Source organism: Balaenoptera borealis (genome assembly GCF_965194805.1).
Source record: "Balaenoptera borealis genome assembly, chromosome: 10".
Lineage (NCBI taxonomy): Eukaryota > Metazoa > Chordata > Mammalia > Artiodactyla > Balaenopteridae > Balaenoptera > Balaenoptera borealis.
Genome location: NC_138874.1, coordinates 6,959,417 through 6,975,413, shown reverse-complemented (window position 1 = coordinate 6,975,413; position 15,997 = coordinate 6,959,417). Strand labels below are relative to the sequence as shown.

General features: G+C 38.1%; 1 protein-coding gene and 1 long non-coding RNA gene across 14 annotated transcripts in view; one reads left to right on the top strand and one right to left on the bottom strand.

Annotated features, from left to right (window-relative positions):
• The window catches only part of CHRM3 (cholinergic receptor muscarinic 3), a 534,793-nt gene that overhangs the window by 31,756 nt on the left and 487,040 nt on the right, over positions 1 to 15,997 (top strand). The gene's annotated exons all lie outside the window — the stretch shown is intronic.
• Positions 1 to 15,997, bottom strand: part of LOC309635903 — a 38,281-nt gene that overhangs the window by 15,546 nt on the left and 6,738 nt on the right. Inside the window, exon 2 of the long non-coding RNA XR_014249094.1 lies at positions 1 to 15,997. This exon is cut by the window's left edge and continues 15,546 nt beyond it. This is a non-coding gene — a long non-coding RNA (uncharacterized lncRNA).

Below are 15,997 nucleotides of genomic sequence, written 5' to 3'. Positions count from 1 at the left end.
GTGTGTAGGTAGAGTTAGTTTTTTTTTTTTAAGGAAATGGATAATACAACATTCCAATTTACTGATTTTTTTAGACTACACCAAATTTCTTTAATAATTCAACAGATATTTATTGTGAATCTATAAGGCACATTTGGTTGTCATGAAATGGCTAGATTATGCTGTATGTTTAGCATGCCTGTTAAAACGCATTCTTCCTGATTTTATTACTTTTTGATTTTCAAGTTTAGTAAGCAGTTACCTTGGAAACATGGTGTTAATTAGTGATAACTAGGAGCCTTATATATGCTTTTCATTTTCTGACTGCCTTGTATGAAATGCCACAACGTTTTATGTTCTTTATTTGGGGTCTTTGACCTTTTCATTAGAGTAGAATAACTTGGGCGGGGGATAAATTTGCAATGAGTTATATAAACTTAACTATCTTTTTGCTAGTAAGTACTTATCATTTAATTACATTTAAATATTAAACTATCCTTTAAGACTGTGGTCCCCAACCTTTTTGGCACCAGGGACCGCTTTCGTGGAAGACAGTTTTTCCACGGACCAGGCGGTGGAGTGATGGTTTTGGGATGATTCAAGCGCATTATATTTATTGTGCACTTTATTCCTGTTGTTATTACATTAGCTCCATCTCAGATAATCAGGCATTAGATCTGGAGGTTGGGGACCTCTGCTTTAAGATACCCTGTAAATAATGTCAGTTTTAAAAATTGCATTGATGCATTGCTTTTATATGTTTTAAATGTGTGACTTTCTATTTATAAAAGTTTCTTTGCTCTCCAGAGATTGAGCTATCATTCTTGATTTGACCTCCAGAACATAGTTTAGGAAATATTAAGTGTTCTTAACCTTTTATTGAGAAATTCCAACCATCAGTGTTAGACTTACCCTGTGGAATGCTTCACCTCTAATATATTCTTTATCTCTCCATTTCTCTATATTAGGCTAGTTTTGCAGTCTCTAGTTTTCATTGCCAAACCACACCGTACTGATGCCAGATTTTTTTTTATTGGACTAACGAATATGTTTAATTTTTTTTTAACATGTGAAGAATTCAGCTTATAATTTATATTACACCATGGAATGTGCAAAATACAATAATTTTAACATGTGTACAGGTAATTATGCTCTGTAGATGACATGTCACCATTGTTAAATTATAACACAGATAACATTACAGAAAAGTGAAGGCCATGTTGACACCGTAGCCAAGAGATAATAAATGACGCAAGAAACAGCTTACCTATTATGGCCAAAAAAAGGGTAGTTTATCTTCCTTTTATATTTTACAAAGTGTTTTAATGCAAAAATAAGCAGTGGTCTCAATAATACTACCATAAGGAAGCTTTGGGGTTACGGTGTTTAGACATAGACTACGTTTTTTCTGTTGCGGACTTCAGCTGAGGGTTGAGAATTTTACTTTGTGCAGTAACTTCATGTGTTAGACCCTGTAAATCCTGAGGAAATGACTTGCCCAGTGCATGTATTTAGAGATTTTCTGGGAAGTCAGTAAATAATCTTCTGTTTTATTTTCTTTTTTCTATTTTCCTTTTTTTCTTCGGAACAAGCGTTAGAAAAATATGGATTGTGGTTGTACTGTGTTGAGCTCCACATTTTTATTTTTAAAAGACAGTCTCATGCCATTGAGAAGGTTAAGTTTTCATAATGATAATGACTTGTTAAATGGGAATAAAACCCATTTAACACATGAAAGCTGTGATCTTAAAGAGCAAGTCATTGGAGAGATCATTTTGCAGTTGAGAAAATGTGTGATCAGAGAGGATGGGCCTCAAGTTCAAATATTCTGGGTGCCAGTTCTGTTTGATCTTGGCCAAGTTTCGTAACTTTTGTTTGATCCTTTGTTTTCTTATCTATAAAATGGAGGTAATAATACCAATCCCAAAGGGCTGTAGCTAGGACAAAATGAAGTAAAGCCTGTTCGTGTCTCCTGCATGGTGCCTGTATGTAAGGAATTTGGGGAGAATTAATTGAAATTCCCAAGAAACTGTCTTTCTCATTCTTTTCTTGGTCTTTTTAGGACATTCATTAAAAAATACGTACAGCAGGTGTGCAATGTTGATCCTCATATTTTTGCATTTAAAAGAAAATCATATGCAATTAGGAAGTTACAGTTCTCATGATGAAGATAACTTGTTTATGGAACACTTTGACTGGAATAGAAACTCTACCACACATGCTCAAAGACCACCTGGATTCCATTTATCCAAAGGTATCCATTAATCAGTTACCCTGCATCTAGCACAGCACTGTGGAGGAGGTTGAGGAGTGGGGATGAGGGAGAATACAATATCAGATTACAGTTTTTGAGCAGCATTTGGGAAAGCCAAGCCAAGTAAGTGAAACAATACAAATAACAATCGTGCAATGTATATTTGGGTGGGATTTTGTTATAAAACCATGTTACTAAAATTCAGAGTCAGAAACTATTATGAGGTAGGATTAAATTAGGAAATGTGTAAAAAGCTTCGATCAGAGTGACTGGTACAGAATAGAAGCCCCATAAGTAGTAGGTTTAAATGTACTTAGATACGTCATTATCATATTTTTCCTAAGAAATAGAAAAACGTTCAAGAAAAAAGCTGTAAAACTGCAGGCCAAATGCTTCTTCATTTGTGATGCTGTCTTGAATATCCAGAGAGTATTAATCTGTTTCTCCACTGTGCTTTCGTAAAGTCTAGCCATACCAATATTCGTGCTCCTTGCACATAACATGGCAATTAGTGGTGTATCCTCCTGGGTAGACCAGGCATCCTCAGGGGAGCTGGTGAGAACTTATGCAGCCATATACTCCCTGCCCCTAACACAAAACCTGGAACAGGAGAATTTGTTAATATTCGTTGCATTAAATAATGGGTTTTGAGCTGGGCATGGAAAGAAATGTTAGATTTGCATTCATGGCAGGACATGAAGGTGCAGGGTGGCAAGGTCACCCCAGGAATGAGAACAATCTTTTAAAGATGTGGAGATTGAAATGAACATGTCACTTTGTTCATTCACTCAACAAATACCTATTAAGCAGCTATTTTGTGCCAAACACTTGAGTAAAAGCAGATATAGCCTCTCCCTCTGGAACTTACGGACTAGTGGGAGAGATCAGCATTAATCAAACAGTTGTAAGAGTAAGTACACATTTATAACTCTGATAAATTCCACACAGGAGAGGTATATGGAGCTCTGAGGCAGCATCTGACCTGGTCAGAGAGGACATAGTGTATGTGCAGTTGGGTGATGAGAGGAGGGGGAGGATTCCTAACAAAAGGAGCGGCATTGCAGGCACCACTTGATGGCCTAAGAGAAGGCTGTGGGGTCAACACAAGGGGGTCTGTGGACAAGGTCGTGGGTATCAACCTGAAGAAGGCACTGGGGCCAGAGCAGATAGGGCCTCGTAGGCCACATCAAGGAGTATTGACTTTCTTAAGAGTCAAACTTCTAAGAACAGTCCAAACCACTGAAAGACCTTGAATCTCTTTTTTGAAATTTATTCAAGTATCGCTGATTTACAATGTTGTGTTCATTTCTGCTCTACAGCAGAGTGATTCAGTTATACATATATATCCATTCTTTTTCATATTCTTTTCCATTATGGTTTATCACAGGATACTGAATATAGTTCCCTGTGCTATACAGTAGGACCTTTTTGTTTATCCATTCTACATATAATAGTTGGCATCTGCTAACCCGAAACTCCCAATCCATCCCTCTCCCTTGGCAACCACAAGTCTGTTCTCTATGGAAAGACCCTAAATCTTAAATGAGCAGTGACAGGGTGGCAGGAAACATCAGACTTTGATTTTGGCATTTTGAAAAGCAGACTGTGGCTGCAGCAAGGGTGATGCAGTGGAGCAGGGCCGGAGTGGATTCTGGTTGAGGTTTCCAAGGGGCTAGTCCAGTCCTTGGAAGCATAGACACCGGTGCTGCTGATGGAGACAGAGTAGTTGGATACTGGGACAAAGAAGAATTAATAACTTCACTGCAAGTGAATTAGGAGTACTAAGAATCAAAGTCAAAGAGAGGTAATATTGGGTACCAAATGACACAGCCTTAGGCCCAATAGGTGAAACCCAATACAAATGCTTTTTCACATTTCTGCCTTTACCCATGTTTCCCCCTTAATTCATTCACTCACTCGTTTATTCAGTGAATCATTTACTTATTTATTCATTCTCTCAAATATTTGTTGAGTGCCTACTATGTGTCAAACACAATGCCAGGTTCCCTAGCTGACCTTAATTTCCCTTGCCTCTGTCTTTCAATTTACCATAATATTTCTCACCAGAGTGCAGCTCAAAGCCTCATCTTCCAAGAGCACTTCGTGGATCTTCCCAGTTAGAAATAGCGGCCTTAGGACAGGAATAAAGACGCAGACGTAGAGAATGGACTTGAGGACATGGGGAGGGGGAAGGGTAAGCTGGGACGAAGTGAGTGAGTGGCATGGACATATATACACTACCAAATGTAAAATAGATAGCTAGTGGGAAGCAGCCACATAGCACAGGGAGATCAGCTCAGTGCTCTGTGACCACCTAGAGGGGTGGGATAGGGAGGGTGGGAGGGAGGGAGATGCAAGAGGGAAGAGATATGGGAACATATGTATATGTATAGCTGATTCACTTTGTTATAAAGCAGAAACTAACACGCCATTGTAAAGCAATTATACTCCAATAAAGATGTTAAAAAAAAAAAGAAATAGCAGCCTTCACTTGTCTTCCCCCATGTAGAAACAGCCCAGGTCTCGAGCATTAAGTCATTTCACTTTACCTGTAAATCTTGGTCAAAGAGCTTCTTTTTCACGTTTGGCTTCTTCCACTGGAACAGAGACCCACAAAATATAGGCACATGGTAAATTATTCAAATGAGTCAAATGAAAGAAAACAAAGGTGGGAAATTTTTCATGGGGCAAAATTAAATTTTCTCCAAATGATGATCAGATTCCCATGATGCCTCTAGCTTTATGTACTATTTTTATTATTTTTCCTGTAGAATTTTAAGATACTCTATTCCTTGTAATTGTGTTCTTTCAGAAATCTCTGATGTGTCTTTCAGTGGCATGCTGGAGCCAGCTCATTCCAGCTCAGGAGAGCCAGATGTGCCCATCTTTTTCTAGCTCCTTATTCAGTGGTGTTGCTTTGGTGACTTGAAATTGACAGTGATGGCAGTGTTTTCACCGTGGAAATTGGCACATGCTATAAATCAGAGATGTGGCTTTTTTTCTCAGAAAGCTGGTTGTTAATTATCTTCTAGCACACCTTTGCTGTGAATTCAAAATACAAAACAAAATTAAGTTTAGTGAATTAAATTCTCAAACAGATGTGTGTGTGTGCATCGTGTATGTGTGTGTGCACGTGCAAATTGAAGTGATTTGGAGCTATTTGTAAGACCTGTGGAAAAAGTGAAATTCTATTATTCTGATCTTCATTTTGTACTTCACTCACTCAATCACTCATTCAACCAATGCACTTACTGGTGAATGTAGCAGACGATTGTCTCTTTCCTCAAATTGATTACAACCCAGTTGGTGAGAGATAGCAGGGATTCCTTCTCAATATAATGAAGATGGATTCTAAACTAAAGGAGAGGCCATGCAGATGAAGAGGAGGAAATAGATTTAAGAACTATATAGGAGACAAAACCAAGAGCACTTGATAAACCAGCAAGAGAGTGAGGAACAGAGGATAATTGCCAATTTCCTAGATTGTGCAGGCGGTGGATGGTTGTTTTTCTCTAAAATGAGAATGCAGGCAGAGACATGGATTGAAGGGACCTGTGGGTTGAAGGGCAGGCAGAGGTGGGTGAGAGAGATGGGTTTAATTAGGGGCATGTTAACTTGAAGTTATTTTAGAATACTTAGACGGTGCTTTGAAATATATATGTATTTGGAAATTGGAAAGAGATTGGGTTCTAGTGAATTAAAGCAATTACCATGTAGTGGTAATTAAAGCTGAGTGAGACTACGATGGAGTGTTAGTCAGGATCCCAGCAAGAAACAGATGTCATTCTCAAATGGGTAATGAAGGAGAATTTGATGAGAAGACTATTCATAAAGGTTATGGGAAGGATTAAGGAAACCAGCTGAGTTGGTGAAACACTGGGATTAGCAATAGCAGAGAGCTGTTACCACTCTTAGGCCTGGGAGACTAAAGGGAAGAAGATGGACAAGTGGAAACTGATGTGGCTGCAGGAGAGAGTTGCCCAGTAGTATCTATAGCCTTCCGTAGAGGAATGTAGCCACTGCCAGGCCTTGACCCAGCAAGAGAAGAGGTTGGGGGATACGTCTGATGTCCTCCCTCTCTGCCCACCCTCTGCCCTTTGGCCTCCCATTAGCCAAATCCATAATGAAACCAAAGGGCAAGGAAACACCTTGAGGCTCCATAGAGGTCATCTTCCTTGGGCGCAGAGCAGGGTAGAGAAAGGTGGAGAGTATGATAGTGGATTTAGAATGGCAAGTGGAAATTAACCAATGAGATGATCTAGAGACTGAGACAGGACAGAACCTTGAGAAGCACCAACACTGAAGAGGCAGGTAGAAGGAGGAGCCTGAGAAACGGCATCCAGAAAGACTAGATGCAAACCAGGAGTGGGTAGTTTTGCTGAAAGGAAGAGTGGTCTAAGAAAGAGGAAACAATTGTCACATGCAAGGGAACAATCTAATAACAAAAGTCCAAAGAATGCCCAGAAAATTAGCCATGTAGGGTCCTTGGTGACTATTTTTACTTCACATTGTGATTTTCACAGACAAGGTTATGAAATTGGTGGTAGGCACAAAAACAGATTTGTAAAATCCAGTGTCACTGTTCTTGAGTCAAACGTGAAGAGAGAGGTAGAAAGTGTGCCACCCTCAACAGTGGACCCCTCCTCCCCCCACGGTATCTCCTGTTCCATGCTTGCTCCTGAGTCTGCAAGCACACATTGTGAAAGATACCTGAGGGGAGATGGGTAATTATCACCTTGATTCCACCATGACATTATCTAGGAAAGGAAGACAGTGGTAAGTGCCAGCAACAATAAAGGAGTAGGCCACTCCTTTCTGAAGCCTCTTGGAGTCTGACAGTAGCAGACACATGTGCAAGAGTTCATTATTTTCCATTTCAAAACTGGTGGTGAAGTTATAGTTGGAAACTTCCCTAATATGGGAAAGGAAAGAGTCGGTCAAGTCCAGGAAGCACAGAGAGTCCCATACAGGATAAATCCAAGGAGAAACACACGAAGACACATATTAATCAAACTATCACAAATTATATACAAAGAAAAAATATTAAAAGCAGCAAGGGAAAAACAACAAATAACATACAAGGGAATCCTCATAAGGTTAACAGCTGATCTTTCAGCAGAAACTCTGCAAGCCAGAAGGGAGTGGCAGGACATATTTAAAGTGATGAAGGGGAAGAACCTACAACCAAGATTACTCTATCCAGCAAGGATCTCATTAAGATTCCATGGAAAATTAAAACCTTAACAGACGAGCAAAAGCTAAGAGAATTCAGCACCACCAAACCAGCTTTACAACAAATGCTAAAGGAATTTCTCTAGGTAGGAAACACAAGACAAGGAAAAGACCTACAATAACAAAACCAAAACAATTAAGAAAATGGTAATAGAAACATACATATCAATAACTACCTTAAATGTAAATGGATTCAATGCTCCAACCAAAAGACATAGACTGGCTGAATGGATACAAAAACAAGACCCATATATATGCTGGCTAGAAGAGACCCACTTCAGACCCAGGGACACATACAGACTGAAAGTGAGGGGATGGAAAAGATATTCCATGCAAATGGAAATCAAAAGAAAGCTGGAGTAGCAATACTCATATCAGACAAAATACACTTTAAAATAAAGACTATTACAAGAGACAACGAAGTACACTACATAATGATCAAGGGATCAATCCAAGAAGAAGATATAACAATTGTAAATATTTATGCACCCAACATAGGAGCACCTCAATACATAAGGCAAATGCTAACAGCCATAAAAGGGGAAAGCGACAGTAACACAATCAGAGTAGGGGACCTTAACACCCCACTTTCACCAATGGACAGATCATCCAAAATGAAAATAAATGAGGAAACACAAGCTTTAAATGATACATTAAACAAGATGGACTTAATTGATATTGATAGAACATTCCATCCAAAAACAACAGAATACACCTTCTTCTTAAGTGCTCATGGAACATTCTCCAGGGGAGACCATATCTTGGGTCACAAATTAAGCCTTGGTACATTTAAGAAAATTGAAATCCTATCAAGCATCTTTTCTGACCCCAATGCTATGAGACTAGATATCATTTAAAGGAAAAATCTGGAAAAACTACAGACACATGGAGGCTAAATAATACACTACTAAATAACCAAGAGATCACTGAAGAAATCAAAGAGGAAATCAAAAAATACCTAGGAACAAATGACAATGAAAACACAACCAGCCAAAACCTATGGGATGCAGCAGTTCTAAGAGGGAAGTTTATAGCAATACAATCCTACCTCAAGAAACATCTCAAATAAACAACCTAACCTTACATGTAAAGCAATTAGAGAAAGAAGAACAAAAAAACCCCCAAAGTTAGCAGAAGGAAAGAAATCATAAAGATCAGATCAGAAATAAATGAAAAGGAAATGAAGTAAACAATAGCAAAGTTCAATAAAACTAAAAGCTGGTTCTTTGAGAAGATACACAAAATTGATAAACCATTAGCCAGACTCACCAAGAAAAAAAGGGAGAAGACTCAAATGAACAGATCCAGAAATGAAAGAGGGGAAGTAACAACTGACACTACAGAAATACAAAGGATCATGAGAGATTACTACAAGCAACTATATGCCAATAAAATGGACAACCTGGAAGAAATGGACAAATTCTTAGAAAAGCACAACTTTCCGAGACTGAACCAGGAAGAAATAGAAAATATAAACAGACCAACCACAAGCACTGAAATTGAGACTGTGATTAGAAAGCTTCCCACAAACGAAAGCCCAGGACCAGATGGCTTCATAGGCAACTTCTATCAAACATTTACAGAAGAGCTAACACCTATCCTTCTCAAACTCTTCCAAAATATAGCAGAGGGAGGAACACTCCCAGTCTCATTGTACGAGGCCACCATCACCTTGATACCAAAACTAGACAAAGATGTCACAAAGAAAGAAAACTACAGGCCAATATCACTGATGAGCATAGATGCAAAAATCCTCAACAAAATACTAGCAAACAGAATCCAACAGCACATTAAAAGGATCATACACCATGATCAAGTGGGGTTTATCCCAGGAATGCAAGAATTCTTCAATATACGCAAATCAATCAATGTGATACACCATATTAACAAATTGAAGGAGAAAAACCATATGATCATATCAATAGATGCAGAGAAAGCTTTTGACAAAATTCAATACCCATTTATGATTAAAAAAACCCTCCAGAAGTTAGACATAGAGGGAACTTTCCTCAACATAATAAAGGCCATATATGACAAACCCACAAGCAACATCGTTCTCAGTGGTGAAAAACTGAAACCATTTCCTCTAAGATCAGGAACAAGACAAGGTTGTCCACTCTGACCACTATTATTCAACATAGTTTTGGAAGTTTTACCCACAGCAATCAGAGAAGAAAAAGAAATAAAAGGAATCCAAATCGGAAAAGAAGAAGTAAAGCTGTCACTGTTTTAAGCTGTCACTGTTTGCAGATGATATGATACTATACATAGCGAATCCTAAAGATGCTACCAGAAAACTGCTAGACCTTATCAATGGATTTGGTAAAGTAGCAGGGTACAAAATTAATGCACAGAAATCTCTTGCATTCTTATACACTAATGATGAAAAATATGACAGAGAAGTTAAGGAAACACTCCCATTTACCATTGCAACAAAAAGAATAAAATACCTAGGAATAAACCTACCTAAGGAGACAAAAGACCTGTATGCAGAAAACTATAGACACTGATGAAAGAAATTAAAGATGATACAAACAGATGGAGAGATATACCATGTTCTTGGATTGGAAGAATCAACATTTTGAAAATGACTATAGGTACCCAAAGCAATCTACAGATTCAATGCAATCCCTATCAAACTACCAATGGCATTTTTCACAGAACTAGAACAAAAAATTGCACAATTTGTTTGGAAACACAAAAGACCCCAACTAGCCAAAACAATCTTGAGAAAGAAAAATGGAGCTGGAGGAATCAGGCTCCCTGACTTCAGACTATACTACAGAGCTACAGTAATCAAGACAATATCGTACTGGCACAGAAACAGAAGTATAGATCAATGGAACAGGATAGAAAGCCCAGAGATAAACTCACGCACATGTGGTCACCTTATTTTTGATAAAGGAGGCAAGAATATACAATGGAGATAAGACAGCCTCTTCAGTAAGTGGTGCTGGGAAAGCTGAACAGCTACATGTAAAAGAATGAAATTAGAACACTCCCTAACACCATATACAAAAATAAACTCAGAATGGATTAAAGACCTAAATGTAAGGCCAGACACTATAAAACTCTTAGAGGAAAACATAGGCAGAACACTCTATGACATAAATCACAGCAAGATCCTTTTTGACCCACCTCCTAGAGAAATGGAAATAAAAACAAAAATAAACAAATGGGACTTAATGAAACTTAAAAGCTTTTGCACAGCAAAGGAAACCATGAACAAGATGAAAAGACAACCCTCAGAATGGGAGAAAATATTCGCAAATGAAGCAACTGACAAAGGATTAATCTCCAAAATTTATAAGCAACTCATGCTGCTCAATATCAAAAAAACAAACAACCCAACCCAAAAATGGGCAGAAGACCTAAAGAGACATTTCTTCAAAGAAGATATACATATTGCCATCAAACCCATGAAAGGATGCTCAACATCACTAATCATCAGAGAAATGCAAATCAAAACTACAATGAGGTATCACCTCACACCACTCAGAATGGCCATCATCAAAACATCTACAAACAATAAATGCTGGAGAGGGTTTGGAGAAAAGGGAACCCTCTTGCACTGTTGGTGGGAATGTAAATTGATACAGCCACTATGGAGAACAGTATGGAGGTTCCTTAAAAAACTACAAATAGAACTACCATACAACCCAGCAATCCCACTACTGGGCATATATCCTGAGAAAACCATAATTCAAAAAGAGTCATGTACCACAATGTTCATTGCAGCTCTATTTACAATAGCCAGGACATGGAAGCAACCTAAGTGTCCATCGACAGATGACTGGATAAAGAAGATGTGGCGCATATGCCATAAAAAGAAACGAAATTGAGTTATTTGTAGTGAGGTGGATGGACGTAGAGTCTGTCATACATAGTGAAGTATGTCAGAAAGAGAAAAACAAATACCCTATGCTAACACATATATATGGAATCTTAAAAAAAAAAAAATTCGTTCTGAAGAACCTAGGGGCAGGACAGGAATAAAGATGCAGACGTAGAGAATGGACTTGAGGACATGGGAAGGGGGAAGGGTAAGCTGGGACAAAGTGCGAGTGTCACGGACATATATACGATACCAAATGTAAAATAGCTAGTGAGAAGCAGCCGCACAGCACAGGGAGATCAGCTGGGTGCTCTGTGACCACCTAGAGGGGTGGGATAGGGAGGGTGGGAGGGAGATGCAAGAGAGAGGAGATATGGGGATATATGTATATGTATAGCTGATTCACTTCATTATGAAGCAGAAACTAACACACCATTGTAAAGCAATTATACTCCAATAAAGATGTTAAAAAAAACAACTGGTGGTGAATTATTTGACATAAATGATTAATAGTACTAGTCTTGGTCTCGCACAGTTTGAGTAGGTAGTTCAGAATGCAAAGTATGACCTGGCTGTGAATTGACAAGGAATCCCAAATCATTGCATGGGATAGTTTAGAGGAAAAAGATAAAAGACTTTGTATTTAGTAGGCAATGTCAGGAGACTAGCACTTTGAAGTATGAGTGAAATGCATATAGGGAAGGGAATAGTACATAGAAAACATTCCCTGAATGTTTGTTAAGTAAAACAAAATAAAACTTAGATGCTGAAACATTTAGTCATGAAAATACTTGATAGGAGAATTGTTCTCATCTTAAACTGTTTGTCGTCTCACCAAAGGATCAGCAAAAGTAACATTTGCCCTATATGTTTCCAGTTGATTTTTTCCATTACAAAATATAACTTCATTAACAAACCAACTACACCAAAAATTTTAACAGGCAAACATAGCCATCCCTTTGATAAATTCCTTTCAAGGTCGTTATTCTCTCTGCCCTCTTTTTCTACATATTATATATGCAATTATGTATAGTTTTCCTTATTAGCTTTATATGATGGGCATTCTATTACTTTATAGCCATCATTTTTAGTGGCTGAATAATAGTCTGTCCGGAAGATGCAAGATGGTCTTCTTAGCTTTCTCCATGTTACTGGGAGTTTGTGTTTTTTCATGTTTTTCACTATTATCAATATACTTGTGATGAGGTCTTTGTACCCAGAATTTTTCCCCCTGAGTATTTGGTTGTTTCCTTAGGAAATCTTTTGGAGTTCCTGAAATCAAATTACTAGGGTCAAAAATATTGGTAGGGATCTTGATGCAATTTACAGCTAGTTGATATTACTGTTTCTTAAGCTCGCCTTTGAATAAATACAGTTTTAATTGCTTCACCCCTTTGCATATCTAACAACTCCCTCAACCAGGTAAACCTGGTGGTTTTTAATCTTTAGGCCTGTAGAATGCAAATGGTAGTAGCTCTGGGTAAGAGGGAAATTAACAAACAGACTTAAAATCCATTATCCCTGAGTATGAAGTTAAAGATTAAGTCTGAACACATGATTCTTAAGTCATTATCTGTGATTTATCTCCATCTAATAATTATTTGCTGTAACACTTCAAACTAGATCAAAAAGGCTAGCTGTGATCTTGGTAGTCATACCCACTGTAACATATGCTATAAAACCGGGATGTAACTGTTATTAACCAGTACTTGTTTAATGGGTTTAACTCTCGCCCCAGCAAACACCGCAGAGCTCAAGCATGTGGCACATATTTTCTGTGCTTTGCTCTTTTACACTTCTGAGAATGTGTTGATTTTTCATATCTGGTGTTTTTATTTGGCTAGTCTGATTGCATTTCTCTTCTCTTTGCATCGAATTATTTTTTCCCTTCTGTCAGTATTTTCTGCCCATCTTTATTATCATGAGTTTTTCTCACCATCTCATGGTAATTCTTTTGCATTTTCCAAAACTACCTACACAAGGATTCTGCCATCTTTATACTTCTTAAACGTATTAAATGTGATTACAGTTAAATAAAATACATGTTCAAATTATAAAAAAGCATTTGATTAAGTAAACAAATGCCCAGACAGTCCTTTAAATATTTTTGCACTGTGCAATAATAGATGAAATCTGTAATTTTACACATTTTTTGAATTTTCACTTCTGATTCCAAGTTAAGTCAATAAATGCCCCAAATGCATAGAGTTTCATAAACTCTCACAAGCTACCACCATGCATCTGTCTAAGACAGGCTCAACATTGACAAGTTAGTAGGTTTAGTTTTCATGTTAACCATTGGATACTTTTTCATTCATGGGCCAAAGTGATCAGAAGAAAACCATGTTCAGCTGGATTTTGGGAAAATGTTGACACAGATAAACTGGTAGGCTCACTATTTTTTCTTGAGATTATTTTTAGAGCAGCTGTAGGTTAACAGAAAAGTTGCAGAGAAGATATAGAGATTTCCCATATACCCACTGCCCCTGAACATGCATAGCGCTCTCCATTACTGTCAGTATCCCCCACCAGAGCGGTACATGTGTTGGAATTGATGAACTCAACACTGACACATCACAATCACCCAAAGTCTGTACTTTACATTATAGTTCACTCTTGGCATTTATTGTATATTCTGTCGATTTGGACAAATGTAAAATGACATGTGTGCATCAGTATAGTATCATACAGAATATTTTCACTACCCTAAAAATCCTCTAGGCTCTGCCTATTTCACCCCTTCCCATTCCCCCTACTCCTGGCAACCACTGATCTTTTAACTGTCTCTATAGTTTTGCCTTTTCCAGAATGTCATATAGGTGGAATCATACAGTATGTAGCCCCTTCAGATTGGCTTCTTTCATTTAGTAATGTGCATATAAGTTTCTTCCATGTATTTTTATGACTTGATAGCTCATTTCTCTTTAGAGCTGAATAATACTCCATTGTCTGGATGTACCACAGTTTATTGATCCATTCACCTACTGAAGAATATCTTGGGGCTTCCCTGATGGCACAGTGGTTAAGAATCCGCCTGCCAATGCAGGGGACACGGGTTCGAGCCCTGGTCTGGGAAGATCCCACATGCTGCGGAGCACCTAAGCCCGTGTGCCACAACTGCTGAGCCTGCACTCTAGAGCCCACGAGCCACAACTACTGAAGCCCATGCGCCTAGAGCCTGTGCTCCGCAACAAGAGAAGCCACCGCTATGAGAAGCCTGCACACTGCAACGAAGAGTAGCCCCCGCGTGCCACAACTAGAGAAAGCCCGCGTGCTGCAACTAGAGAAAGCCCGCGTGCAGCAACGAAGACCCAACACAGCCAAAAATAAATAAATAAAATAAATAAGTTTATTTTTAAAAAAAAGAATGTCTTGGTTGCTTCCAAGTTTTGGAAATTATGAATAAAGCTGATATAAACATCCATGTGCAGGTTTTTGTGTGGACATAAGTTTTCAGCTCCTTCGGGTAAATACCAAAGAGCATGACTGCTGGATTGTAGGTGAGCATATGCTCAGTTGCTTGAGAAACTGCCGAACTGTCTTCCAAAGTAGCTGTACCATTTTGCATTCCCACCAGCAATGAATGAGAGTTCCTCTGGCTGCACATCTTCACCAGGATTTGGTATTGTCAGCGTTTCAGATTTTGGCCATTCGAATGGGTATGGTGATATTTCGCTTGTCTTAATTTGCATTTCCCTGATGACATATGATCTGCGGGGAAGGCTGAATTTTAAAAAAACACTTTGCATACCTAAAAATAAGTTTTTTTACCTTCCAGATACAAATGTGTGTGTATATATGTATACCTTCAAATAGCTAAGTAAGGATATCTTAGTTACTTTTAATATTCAGTGAATAATAGAAAAGCATTTTCAACATGCCGAAAATCATAACATCTGTTCCTCTTAGTTGACGTCGGAGTTCCTTTTAAACGAGTCTCTGCTTCTGATCCATACATTACAGTACTGAGCCAAAGTTTTCACCGTGAATGATAGAATAAGACTTTCATAATCCTTACATACTGAAAAGTCTAATGATATTAACTCATTTATTCACTTGTTCATGAAATATTTATAGGTACCTACTATGCTTTATAAAATGCTCTGGGGTACAACAGGAGTAAAATTAATTTCCATAATAAATCTATGCAACCTAGCTTATTTACCCCCTAAGATAAATTAATGAGGTTTATAAGGATCACGTAAGAGGTTTTTGTTCAGTCAGTCCTCCACAGATGATCAAGTCTGCCTCATTGATTTTCATTTCCAGGAAAAGGATCTTTAAAGCCTATAAAATAGTAATTAAATTGCCTGAGGATAAAACTAGGCATGCCAAATAATGAAATTAACAAGGTTCAGTGGATCTACAAGACACAATAGCCTCTTTACTAACAAGGAAATAAATAGTGTCGCTAAAAGGTACTGTGTGTGGACTTAGAGCAAAAATAAACTTGGAGTTCAAGGTCAGGCCCTGCTTTTCAAAGAGAAAGACTTACTGTTTGTTAGTGTTAAGTTCCCTGAGGTTTCTTGCCTTTCCCATGCTCTGTAATTTAAAGTCAAGGATAGCATCCGTTACCACTTGAGTGTATAATGATTCATTTCCTTCTTTAGTGCTTATTAAGTACTATGAGAGATACAAAGAGATAGTGTTTGGTGCCCTTTGAAGAAATTAAGCTAACAAGGGTAACTTTTTCCTAC